The following is a 14139-nucleotide window of genomic DNA, read 5'->3' as shown; positions in this document are numbered from 1 at the left end:
GTAGCTACATGAGTGTCTATATGGGTTATCGATTGGTTCATTGAGTATTTGTATGAGTGCCTGGGTGTATGTGTGGGAGTCTGTGCATAGATGTTTGAGTGGTTGATTCACTGTGTGTATGGGTTCAAGAGTGCATGTGGAAACAGCTGTATGGGTGGGTAAGTGTGTGTATGGGTGTGTTGGGGAGTGAATGGATGTCTCAATGGTACATGTCCAAGTAACTACATATGTAAAAGGCAGTGTATGTGAAAGTTGAAGTATATAAATGACTATACGCGAGAGTCAGTGATTGTGAGAGTGGCTGTATGGATGAGTGTGTACATGTATCAGTGATTGTATAAAAGAGTAAGTATGCATTTGTTTCTGTTTGAATAAGTGATGTGGTGTGTGTATAACTGTATAGGTCAGTAAATGGAAATGTGATTGATTCTTTGCATGACTGACTAGGTGTGAGAGTAACTCTGGATGAGTGGTGGTGTGGGAGTGTCTATATAGGTTTATGAGTGCATATGATAGTGTTCTATTGATGAGTGACTGCATGTATGAGTGATTGTACGGGTGAATGAGTGGATATGTTTGGAGACCTAGGAATCAGTGAGTGCGTATGTAGTATCTGGTATTTGTGTCTCGATGGTTTCAAAAATAATAGTGCGTATTTTACAGTGGGTGTATCAAAGGTTATATTAGAGTGTGAGGGGTGGATCAGATTTTCACGTGGATAATGTCATCAGTGATGTCATCAGTTATGTCACTGACCAGGTCATGAATGATGTAATATGTGACGTCATCAGCAGTGCATTGCGGGGGCGCGAGTTATAGTTAGCTGAACTAACTACAACAGGGGAATTTCTCTGGTTTTGTACGAGTGAAACGTCCAACTAACTAGAACGTCCCTGAAACCTGTGGTTTTTTCAGTGAATTTCAAAGGTTTTTTTAAATGCTAATTTCAAATTATAATGTTAATTAAAGCTATGGTTTTTCAGTAATTTGTAATTTTTTCTGGTGATATTTTTCAACTTTAATATCCCAAAAATAGTTTTGGTATTTTTTTTGTTTATTAAAATAATATAATGTCTTCTGTTTTCTTAAATAATATATATATATATATTAGTCGCGCACCCATCGTGTACCTATCTCGCTGGGTGTGCTGATTCAAACCGCCATATTGGTAAAGTAGTGAAGGAAGCGCGTTTCAGCCAGCCCACTCCGCTTACGCTTACGCTTACAGGGAGGGAACTACAACGCTACATGTCCCAGGTCTTCCCTGTAGTGATCTGCTGATCACAGGTCTAGTTGTCAGCATGCCACAGGTACTCCCTCATGACTGTTTTACACCCACACCACACCCATGCAGCACAGGCATCACAGGACATGTGACCATGCCCAAACAAATGGCAGGGCGCACATGCTCGACGCCATTTCCACTCTCTATCTGGGTGTATCTGTGCGCTTATTATGTTGGTAGCAGCCAAGGCACTTTGACCGACACAGGCCTCCCAAAACGTCGCGATGAGTTGAGGTGCACAGAGATGGTGGCAGCCGAAGCACTTTGCCGGACACTGGCCTTCTGACGGCAGACTATGACTTGAGGTGCACAGAGTTCGTGGCAGCCGAGGCATTTTGGCCGACACGGGCCTCCCACCATGTGGCGATGACATGAGCTGCACTGAGTTAGTGCCACCAGAGTTGAGTGGGTGTGCAGCCTGCGATGATGCGTGGCCTCGATATGCTATCCTGGCAATCAAGACCCGATTTGAATTGTGAGCTCGGCTGGATTGCGTGTACGCCAGAGGCAGCTGACTGTACAGACATAACTCCTCGGCGTGGTACAGCAGGATGCACTGGGGGTCTGTGCTGCGGAATCCAGCGACGGCTGAGGAGGTTGCACTGGCACGTGGTTAGCCCTCTTGGAGACACGTCAGTGGCGGCAGGTGAGCATTGAGGTCTGGGTGCGTAGGGTCGGGCAGTCATCGCTGGGCAGCGGACTGGTCTGGGTCTCCTTGCGAAAGATGTAAGAATCATGCACACTGCCAGAGACGTTTGCGACGACAGTTTACAGGCCCCAGTGGTCCAGTTTTGTCCGCACATTGTTGGAATGCGTATGGTTTCTGCTGTGGTGATTGGGTGCAGTGTCGGCAGGGGGCACAAATAGTACACATGTGCATTCAGTTGCCCCCAACACGTGCAGGAAAGGCTGCTATGGCGTGGTTCCCTTGCTTGGTCTCCAGTTGTTTCTGCGCAGTTTAGGCTAAGTGAACATGCATGTGTATCAAGCTGAAAGGAACCCTGAAGCTTACAGGTGTGATAAATCCTTCATAATGAGACCGTAACAGAAGTTTGTGTGGTTGTAACGTTCCTTTTCTTTCCTACAAAGGTTACGACCACACCAACTTTTGTTACGGTCTTTTTGTGCAGGATTGATCATACCTGTAAGCATTCCGGTTTGTCCAAGTGCAATACATTGTACCATATTACAGTTGTGACCATACTAATGCTTGACCATTATCCAACAGGTTTCGGAATACAGAGTTTTGGGATTTCCAGGACGATCTACAGTTATTTCGATCCACAAGTTGATGTTCCCCGTTGGCAAAGTCACTCGTCGTTTGATGTTTTTGTGTTAATTTATTTTTTTCAAATAAAGTACTGTTTTTCCACTACTGTTGACTACTAGACTTCATGAAATGGCGCACCCCCATTTCAGTGACTACAATCTTGGATCTAGAACACAGGGGCGTCAAGCAACGGCTGGGGTTGGATGTGTAGGAATACTACAAAATTGGGACGAGCAGGTGGTGCGGATGCAGGGGCCCTAAGTTGCTGTTGTAGACATGCATCCAACACGTGTGAGGAAGTTTAATAGGGCTGGCTAGGAGACTCCTCCGACTCTCGCACTTGTTAGTTGGAAGATACCAGAGGCCAACAGGAGCAGCACAGCCAGCAGCTTTGTCTGCGTAACGATGTTGATTGTCCGCTGTGTTGGTACCATCAGCCTGTGGGCAAAGTGGCAGTATGCACCAACTTGAGAATGGGGCGATAATTCTTTCACCACTTTTGCTGCGCTAAAGTGCCGATAACTCGGCGATAAATCCCAACTGTTGGGTTATAGGGTGACCCTAAAACGAGCCCTTGTGTTTATTACGACTTTGTTGTAGCTGCATGCGAATCACAAGAAAAAAGATGAAAAAACAAGAAAAAGTGGGCAGGGTACAAACACCCTGACCCCCTAGGCCTGCTCAGGGGATCCCACAAAAAGCCCCAGGGGCAAAAAATGATTAATATTTTTGTTTTTTTAAAAGCGTATGGGTGCACGAATCGGACGAAAAATTTAAAATAAATGATGGGGCGTATTCTCAATGACTTATCGCTGAGTTATCGGCACTTTAGCGCAGCAAAAGAATTATCATCCCATTCTCAACCTGGTGAAAACTGCCGATATCGCCAGTTTTCCAGTGATAGCTTCCGCAAAAAACATCGCCACCAATGAGAGCGACAACTAACGCTAATGATGTGCAGAATAGATGTTCCCGTGCAAAAAGAACATGAACACCACTTCCCGATAATTGCAACGACCAGCCAAATCTGCAACGCGATCCAAAAACGGGCGATAAGCCACATTAGCAGTAAGAATTTAACCTATGCCTTTTACTGGTGTAAAGCAGGACGACTACCAACAGTATGAAAGGGGGCCCAGCCCAGAGCTGCATCTGAAGACCAACACATGTCATAGAGCTACTGACCATGCAGCTCCGACACCCAAGAAGGCCACAACACCCACCTCCACCACCCCGAGGACCTCCCCCTCGGACCACCCCTAACCCAACTACCACCGAGGCAGCGCAGAACAGAACAGCGGAACTTCCCAAAACGGCATGACCACAATATAGCTGAATGTTGGGGGATGTGGGAACCAAGTATGTGTGAAGGAGGTAAGTCACCCATCAATAACAATGCACACAATGCCAAGTGTAGTGGTAATGTGCTGGATAGACCTCAGAACACATACCTATCCATATACTGCTGGTGCTTGTACTGTTGTGGACGCAACCATGTTACCTCAGGCAGTGGGGAAGATCTCAGTCAAGTAGCTGTGTCGTCCCCCCTGTAAGCGGAACCGGAGAGTGCTAGTCCAACGTACGCCACTCCAGCGTAGGAGTGTGAATAAATAGGCTGGGACTCTGGGCGTGGTTCACTTCTGGGAAGGCCAACGCGTCTGCCAGAGCGGCGGCCCTCACCCTGCCACGAGGCCGCCGCTGTGACCGCCGGCCTCCTCGACGCAGGTCCCCTGCGAACCCAGCACCGCAGTTATGTCTGTACAGACTACTGCATTTGATGTACACTGCGGACAGCAGGGCTGACAATTCAGATCGAGTCGCAATTGCAGATGACACAGTCCAGTAGGTAACAGACATTGCATCCAGTGCGGCCCGCCTAGACCACGCATCATCGCTGGCTGCGCACACGCTGAGTGCTTCAGGTACAACTAACTCTGTGCAGCTCAAGTCAACGCCACGTGGCTGTGGGCCCTTGCTGACCGCTGCCACCGGCCTAAACTGCGGTCATCAGGGCTCACAGTTAATTTGAGTCTTGATTCATTCATTTCAGAGTCCAGTAGACAACTAACTAGATCGTCCCTGAAACCTACATATTTCGACAATATAGTGCATACATATTTCATCTTTTGCTCCATATGCCTACACTGTGGTCAGCAGGGCTCACAATTTGAATTGAGTCATGATTTATTAATTGCAGAGAGAATCGTACTCTATGTCCTCGGATTTTGTCAAGAAGTGACAAACAGCATTCCTCGATGTCTGTGCTGACTACTGCCTTCTATCTACACTGCAGACAGCAGGGCTCACAATTCAGATCGAGTCGCAATTGCAGATGATGCAGTCCAGAAGGCAACAGACATTGCTCATAGTGCAGCCCACACGGACCACGCATCATCGCTGGCTGCGCAAACGCGGAGTGCTTCAGGTACCACTAACTCTGTGTAGCTCAACTCAATGCTACGTGGCTGGGGGCCCTTGCTGACCGCTGCCTCCGGCCTACACTGCGGTCAGCAGAGCTCACAATTCAAATTCAGTCTTGATTCATTCATTTCAGAGTCCAATAGGCAACTAACTATAACGCCCCTGAAACCTATATATTTCAACAATGTATTCCATACATATTTCATCTTTTGCTCCATACGCCTACACTGCGGTCAGCAGAGCTCAAAATTTGAATTCAATTTTGATTTATTAATTGCAGAGCCCAGTAGGCGACAGATATTGCATCCACTGCGGCCTGACCGCACCATTGATGGCTGAGCACATGCGGAGTGCTTCTGATGCTACCAACTCAGTGCGCCACAAGTCACCGCCACATGGCCGTATTGAGGCAGAATTCATTAGGCAAAAGACATTGCTCCCAGTGCGGCCCGCCCGAACTACGCATCATCGCTGGCTGCGCACACGCTGAGCGCCACTGTTGCCACTAACTCAGTGCACCATAAGTCAACACCACGTAGTTGTAGGCCCTTGCTGACCGCTGCCTCCAGCCTACAGTGCGGTCAGCAGGTCTCACACATATCCAATTCAGTCATGCAAGGACACGCCATCATTGCTGGCTTCACACACGCTGAGCTCTTCAGGTGCCACTAACTTTGTGCATCACAACTAATGGACCCTTTATGATTGACTTTCGTGCTGTAGACACCGGACGCAACAATGTCATCTCATGCAGCAGGAATATCCCAAAGGGACATTAACAATTTCTACACATCAGCATGCTCATCTCTGGTACCCCTACCTTAGTACACCACAAGTCATGGACCCTTTATGATTGAATCTGTGTGTGTGATTTGATTATCACTGTTGTAGTTGTTGTCAGCACCAACCATTCCCTGAGGGCTGGCTTACACTCACTCCACACGCATCCAACACAGACGTCACTGGACATGTGATCCTGGTAATAAAAAGGGGGCGAGCGCACATGCCCGTAGCCAGTTCCACTATCTATCTAACTGTGTCAGTGTGTTCATTATGTATGCATGATGGCCCTGGTCCCTACCACATTACATTGTGCTGTTGACTGCACACGCAACCATGTTACCTCTGGCAGTGGGGAAGACCTCTGTTATGTAACTTTGTCTGGGCCATTCTATGAGTACATGGGTAGAGACTGGATGATTAGAGTACTGCAAGGAGAGTGTATAGTGAATTTATAGGTGCTTGGGGATTGACAGAGTGATTGGATAAGTACATATGTTGGCAGAGCCTAACCCCTGAGCACGATCTTGGCTCTAATTGCTGCCAACCAGTGGCAACCCCGGCGGAGCATCAGGTTTGAAAGCCAAACCTCGGGAAAGGCCCAGAATCCTGTCCGCAAGATATTCCCAGCCCCACAGCTGGATCATTGACATACGGCGGAAAGAATCTACAGAATTCTGTAGGCATAAGCGGAGTGGGCTGAGCCGGCATATGCCAGTCAGGGGCGCAACTAGAGCCAAATTTCGTGGGAGGCTGATAAAAATTTCGGGGGGAGGGCTAATTCTTCCAGTCATAGGCAGAGTGGAGATGCAGGGGCTCTAAGAAGAGGTAAAATCACAACAAGGCCTCATATACAGGTAAATGGTCTTTTAAAGACCTGTGAATTAATCGGGTGCCGCGCTGAGAGCCGCGCACTCACACTAGGGGGGTCGCGCTGAGAGCCGCACACCCAGCGCGTTCACACTAGGGGGCTGTGCTGAGAGCCGCGTTAGGATCGCCACTCCAAACTAAAAATAAATAATATAAATAAATAAATAAATAAATCCGCCCGAGGACCCCCACCCCCCAGGGCAAGCCCAATTATTGAATGTTTTTATTCATCATTAGGAAGGGGGGCCGCGTGGTCCCCTTTCCCTTGTCCACTTCTGGCCCCGGGGACCCTATCGCCCGGGGCCTGGCCTCTTCGTTGGGGATTGTGAGGGGAGTCCCAATGCCCCCACCAGCTCCCAGCCTCCTGCGGGTACTGGCATTGCTTTTTGGCAAGGGGAGCTGCTAACATACAGCTCCCCTTGCCAAAAAGCAACCCTGCTTTGCTTGATTGAAGGGAGAGCAGGTTCTTCTCCTCTTGCTTAACGAAGCAAACCAGGGTTTGCTATGACAGTGTGCGAGGCATGCTTCCACCCTGTCATAGCAAACAACAATGTTCCGGGGATGAGCTCCCTGGGACATTGCAGGAGCCGGCCCTGGATTGTGGCGGTCCCCAGGGCCATCAAGGGCTCCAGGAGCGGCTCCCCTCCCTCTATTTTCAAAGCCCCGGGGAGGTGATGGTCCCCGAGGCTTCGGTGGGCCCGCGAGGCCCACCCTGCATATTAAATTAAAGCCCCAGGGCTGCGGAAGGGACGTGTGCCCTCCCGCATCTAATTTACATAGCCCCGGGGAGGTGGCGGACCCCGGGGCAGCGGAGGCCCCGCAGGCCCCCACAATATAAATTTCGGATTGCCCCCGGAACCTGGCCCACCCGGGGGCTCCTTTAAATGAAGTGGGGGAGCCCCCTCCCCCCCCCCAGGATAGCTGATGACCTGAATAGACCTTTTTTTGGAGGATTTCGCAAACATTCGTCAAACGACGTCAAAGTTATTAGCAAATCAAAAAATGCTTTTCCTATGGAAATTAGATTCCAACTATAACTACCTACTGGCGACCGCCAGTAGGTGAGATATATATATATATATATATATACACATATATATATACACACACACACATATATCTACATATCCAACCAAATGCCCATTTAAGCTATCTCTCACAAAAAATGTGGTTGCTGGTGAGAGCAGCAGGGCCAGCAACCCAATTACTTTAACAATTAACCCATTTCAAGGTTACCAAATATCACCAACACAAGAGAGACTGTAAAAAGGTTTCTCTGAAATTTATTGTACCAATATAAATGGACCTCCATTCTTTACCTGCTTCTATTTCTTTGGCACGCTATCCCAGGAGACACCTGTCGGACTAAGTATAACCAAAAAAAAAAAAACATGTAACACTTAGTTTGCCACTCCAATTTGATTTTGATATTTCCAACAGATTGATACAATATATTTCAGAGAAACTTCTTTACAGTCTCTCAAATGCCGGAGAATTTAGGTAACCTTGAATATTCATTAATACTGAAAATGTTACCCTGTAACCATCGGCTTGTAGTGTGTACCGCTGTATATTCACAAGCTCTAAATACTCGTGCCATCTAGTGTTAGGCCAGATGTTTGCATTTTGTTTTTCTTAAAACCAGCTTGGGTACTTGTTCTGATCCTCAGAGGATGTTTCTCATGGGGCTGTTGAACATCTTCTCGACGAGCATTAAGAACCAGGGCTATTTTGCCCAGGTTTGTGTTACTAGGACGAGGGTTATAGGCAGGTGCCTCATTTTCCTCACAAAGTATGAGACTGTGGTGGGGGTTGGTGGAGGAAGAAGTGTGTAGGCAAATATCCCTGGCCAGTTCATCCATAGTGCATTGCCCATCTTATGTTTTCAAGATGCAATGGTCAGGGTTTCCCACTGATGGAAGCATTTGTGGAGGATTGGTGGGTGGATTTTCCTACTCATGGTCTAGTTGATGCATTTTGCTGGGCAGGTCGGCAAAGTTGTACACCACAATCAGCAAATGTGGTTGCGGATTGCCCAGCACTAGGTCTAAGTCAACAGAGTGAGGAGGGGACAATGTGTTCGCACCTGCTTTGGGATGTAAAACATGGCTGTCACGTTGCCAGTCTTTTGGGGGACCCTCTTGCCTTGAATGAGCTTGAAGAACGCCCCCAGGGCTAGAAAGACAGCTTGAAGTTTCAGATAGTTGATGTGCTGCCCCTGATACGGAGGTCCAGGTCCTTTGTACGCTCATGTCACTGAACTGAGCACCTCACCCTACGAGAGACACGTTGGTAGTAATCGTGAACTTCGCAAGAAGATCTAGAAAGGGCCTGCCAAGCAACATGTTGCTGTTCCACCACAGCAGAGTTATAAGATCTGGCTGTAACCAACACTAGATCTTTCAAATGCGATTCCGCCTTTGACCATTGCCTCACAAGGCACTCCTGTAGTGGTCAAATGTACAATGCAGCAGGTGCCACTACTGCAATGAACAAGTCCACTGTCACCAACAGTTCTTACAGTGAGAAGACATGGTGTCTGAAAAAGAGGCAACAGCTGTAGGAATGCCACAACACCCCGTTTATTGGGGCATGCTTTTCCTGCTATGAAGGTCTGGATTGAATATGCTACTTACCAGTATGCATCTGTTCTTGGCATGTAGGGCTGCTGACATTCATATCTGTGCATAGATCGCCGCCTAGTGTTGGGTCCGGATGTTTGCACGTTGTTGTCCTGGAAGAGTCTTCGAAGTATCCTGAGATAGGTGACTCCTCCCCTGGACCACAGTGCGCATGGGCATCCTCTCCATCCTCAGATTGTTTTTTTCCGCCATTGGGTTCGGATGTGCTTATCTTGACTCAAGTTAAGGAAACTTGGATGGCGGAACCTAACCTGTGGGTAGGAATGCTGCTGTTATGTTCAGCATTGCTGCCTGCTGCTGCTCTTCATCAGTTAGTTGTACAGGTATATTAAGAAATGTATGTAGTTTACTGCATAGCTGCACTGCCACTGTTTCTAGAAGCTTTGTGAACACCCTTGGAGCTGTAGTGACTCCGGATGGCAACACCTTGAAGTGGTGTGTTTTCCACTTACCACGAAGCAAAGGTACCAAGCATTTGTTGCACACACTCAGTCAGCAAATGGTCTCACACACTCAATAACTGAACTCTAGGCCAATGGTTTATGTAAAAAATATATGTCTGTTTTATTTCAGAACCAACAATAGGAATTAAAATATACTTTCTCAGAATGAGATGCTTTAGTTAAATACTTTTGCAATATGCAATTGACTTTTGTAGATAGTTACAGGTTGTTGCAATAGGCAACACAATTTCAAACACAATAATGCATTGAGCTCAATGGAAGTTTTAAGTTATTTGCAATAGATTACTTTCAGGATTACTTTTGTAACTCCAGGACTGGATTCTAGATTCAGTTCTGGGACAGTTCTTAGAAACAAGTGATAAAAGTCTGCTTAGTTACTATTCTGATTTTAGGCAATATTTTGCTATTTTAACAATTGACACTTCGAAGAAATTTCATAGAAAAACAGTCAATGATTCCCTATGGGAGAAAATTCAAGTTGGAGGTAAAGTAGGTTCTCGTTACTTTTATAATCCAGTACTGGGCTCCTAGACTCAGTACTGGGACCTCTATCTAATTAATTACGATTTCACAGCTGATACGATTTTTAAAGAATATTTAAAGTTTGCAAAAGTCGACACTTTGAAGAAATTTCACAGAAAAAACAGTCACTGATTTCCTATGGAAGAAAATTGGGTTACTGGTAAGTACGGTTGTGAATAATTTTCAGGGTCAGTGCTTGGCACCAAGATCCAGCACTGGGATCTCTCCTAAAAGCAGGTGAGTATTTTCTTTTTCGTTACTCAGCAGATTTTTTTAGTGAATATTTTAAGTTTTAGAAACTCCACACTTAGAAGAAATTTCAGAAGAAACCAGTCAATGTTACCCTATGGAGGAAATTTGGGTTATCAGCTTTTGGGTAAGTACTCGACTGCCAGAGTTAAGGTTCTGGGCACAGACTCAAGGGTGTCCCAGGGTCAGGTAGGTACAGTTGTTACACCCTCAGCAGCGCAGGGGAAGCCGGGTGCAGAGTGAGTTAGGCCCAATGATATCCTATGGGAGGCAGGGGGGCCTTGGTTGGTGGCTGTTGACTAGCAGGCCACGCGGCTGTGGGAGCTGGGCTCCTGGTCACTTGGGGAAGTAGATAGGTGTAGAGGTTACACTGCCAGGGCCACTTGGGCGGCTGGGTGCATGGTGCTTTTGAGCCTTCGGGCGCTCAATTGATTTCAATGGGAAAGCTCTGGTTTAGAAAACGACTGCAAGCTCGGTGACGAAGATTCTTCAGGTGCCACCATCACTTCGAGAGGTAAGTTGGGAAGTTGGCGGATAGGTAGGTACCCCGGGATTGGGCACAGGGGGCCTTGGGGCACCAGGTGCAGGTGTGCCTTTTGGTGTCGGAAAATCTTACCCTCTGTTGATCGCGGTTGGGGGGCACTTGGTTCTGAGGCTGCAGGCTTCCTCAGGAGTGTCGAGGGAGGTCTTTGGGTGCTGGACTCGGGGTCACAGTTGCCGTGGGGTCGTCCTCGTGGTCTTTGTTCACATTGGCACAGGCCAGGCTTGGCGGGTGCAGAGTGTGAAGGGTTTGCGGTTCCGGGCTGCTGCCAGGGATTAGAAGTAGATTTTGAGTAGAGCCTCTACTCATGGGTGTCCCAGGGGTTTAGAGTCAAAAGGTAGCTAGGTCCTCCGGGGTTTGTGAGGTTGCTGGCCACAAGAGATGCCGGGTTGGAGCAGGATCGAGTCGACAGGCCGGTAGGGCTGGGGCCAAAGCAGTTGGTGTCTTCCTCTTCTTAGCAGCTGCAAGGCAGGTCTTCTTTCTTCTAGCTCTTCTTCGGATTTTGGAGTCTGGAATCTGGGGAAGAAAGGTTCAGGGTGCCCCTAACTACGAGATTTAGGGGCGTTACAGGTAGGTGAAGGGCAGGGACCAATGGGTCCCTGTCCTGTGGTGGGTACACCCCCTATCCTGCCTCTCCTGTGGGAGGAGGGCAGTAACCTAGTCCTGATTGGGCAGGGCTTCCCATCTTCAAGATGGCGAGAGCCCGGAGATGTGCTTCACCTCGCCTCCCCACCTGAGGGGTGGGGTTGGCAGGCTGGCACATCCCCTGTCCTTATTTGGGGTTTCCGGCCAAGCTTCCCGCCAGAGTGGGGGGTTGCAGTGGTCTGGGGAAGCTCACAGAGGCAGCATGCCTTTGAAGCTTCCCCTGCCCATCCTGGGGGAGGAGATTTAGCACCTCGCCCAGGATGTGCATTGTTGCAGACCCAAGAGAGCAGGGGCTCTCCTACCCAGGGGTCCAGCAACATGTCTGCTGTGTGGCAGCCTAGGCAGCCTCAGAGCAGACGTGGATTGTAGGTTAGGTTTTAGGGGGCATCTCTAAGATGCCCTCTGGGGTGCTTGGTACATTAAATCCCACATTGACATCAGTGTGGGTTTAATGTGCTGAGAAGTTTGATACCAAACTTCTCAGTCTTCAGTGTTGCCATTATGGTGCTGTTGAGTTCGTGTTTGACGAGCTCTCAGCACCATGTACTCTTAAATGGCAGCACTGAACTTACAGTGCCCAGGAATGGACCTGGGTACTGTAGGGGCTCATGCTCCTATGTCCACACCACTGGCATAGGGCACCCAGCTAGAGGGGTGGCTGATGTATGTCAGGGAAGTGTAGGTTGTGTGCATGGCACACAGGGATGTGTGCCATGTCGACTGTGTTTTGTCTTGTGCCCAGACACTCAGCCTGCAAGGGCAGTGTGTGTGTGTGTTAGGGTACAGGGCCTCTAAGGGTGGCACAAATAGTGCTGCAGCCTTCCCTGGTCACAAGGCCCTGGGTACCTATGGTACCATTTACCAGGGGCTGACATGTGGCCAGGGTTTGCCAATTTGGGTTTTAGGGAAGTAACATAGGCCCTGGGCACCTGATTGGCAGGAGTCCAGGGCACACTCAGTCAAAGTACATTCAGCAATTCAGCAAAAAGTGAGGGCATACCTGCATCATAATCATTGTCCGAATTCGTAGCAAATAAAGAGTACAACATATATGTTCTTCTTGTGGAGAAGGTAAATCAAGTAGAGGAGGTTGTGCTTCGATGGAAATCAAACGTGGCTTCGGTTGGGGTTGTAGCAGCACTGAATGATTAAGAGAGCACCTCTTCCTTTTGCAGCAACATTCCGGGAACCAGTGCAAAGCGGGGTGCCGAAGGTAGAGTCGGTGCAAAAGCTGGAGGAGGCCCAGTGGTGGATTAGGAATGTCCTACTGGTGCCGAGGGGAAACCAGCTGACGGTATCCTAGATGGAGGGCATCTCGTCTCCTTAGGGCATGTAGGAGTTTCAGAGGGCGACAGTAAGGATATGAAGAGTCAGAGCAGGCACTTGAGGAACTCTTCGATTTGCTTTGGTGTCTGAGACAGCACCAGAAACTCATGTTGTGCTGGGACAAGTAATCGAATGGGCTCAGAGGTCGGCCAACTTTGGTAGCAAGATGAAGAGGCATGGTGAAGCCCTCGCACTTTCTCAGAAGAAAGGGAGTGGCAGGAAGGAGGAGAGCCCCGCTTGGATTTTTGTATGTTTTTTCTTCGACTTACCCAAAGACTTGGAGCATGACAACAACCGACCTCTGCAGCGTCTCTTGTGACTTCTGGACCGTGACCTACCCTTCGACTTGGACCATTCTCGAAGTGGAGTTCTCCAGTGCTTGACAAAAGTGTTTTGCCTCACGGTCATGTACGGCCATCAGGTTCATTGATGCACAGTCACTACAGGCCTTAGTTGTGGCTCATACCCCGGCACCACAGGCAAACCTCATGAGGATCCGTCAAAGACATTTGTTTGTGACAGGGCTTAAAACCTGTTGTTTTGGGAGGTGATATTTAACTTGCATAAAAACGTTTTTAGAGGTAAAGTGTCTGAAAGAGACGAGAGGTAGCTCTGGGTTTGATTCTGGTCGCGTGGAAAGAAAGGAACTGACTTCAGTGCATGAAGTGGCACCTATATTGTCTCCGAACATCATGTCCAGAGTAGAATGGCGTCAGTGAGGAGCTGCACAGTGCCACCTACAGGTGCACAGAGGTATTGCAGAAAAAAGTTTCTAGATCCTGTCTAGTGAGGTATCTGCGGTTAGAAGCCTCAATCAGAAAAGAATAACTTAAAATAGCCAGTTCTTTAAAAAGATTTAGCTTGAAGTGGAACAGCACCTAGCCACTCTCGGATACACCTTAGTTAAAAAAGCAATCGCAATGAATTGGGGGGCAGCGGAAAGACCTTCGATTACGGTTTGGGCAGCTGAACTCGACAAATGTATGATTGCAGAAAAAGAAGTATATAAGTCTAGAGGTTGTCCCAAGAAATTAGATAAAAAATGGAGCAGGTGGAATGCACATAGAGGGGTCCTATGTATATCCCCGACCGTAGAGATGGAAATGTCAAGAAATAATGGACAC

At 48.2% G+C, this 14139-nt stretch overlaps 1 protein-coding gene across 3 annotated transcripts in view; it reads right to left on the bottom strand.

Moving 5' to 3' along the window:
- The window catches only part of SETD2 (SET domain containing 2, histone lysine methyltransferase), a 1034666-nt gene that overhangs the window by 209961 nt on the left and 810566 nt on the right, over positions 1–14139 (bottom strand). The gene's annotated exons all lie outside the window — the stretch shown is intronic.

Source organism: Triturus cristatus, chromosome 10 (assembly GCF_964204655.1).
Source record: "Triturus cristatus chromosome 10, aTriCri1.1, whole genome shotgun sequence".
Classification (NCBI taxonomy): domain Eukaryota; kingdom Metazoa; phylum Chordata; class Amphibia; order Caudata; family Salamandridae; genus Triturus; species Triturus cristatus.
The sequence above is the reverse complement of the archived record's forward strand: the minus strand, read 5'-3'. Positions and strand labels throughout refer to the sequence as shown.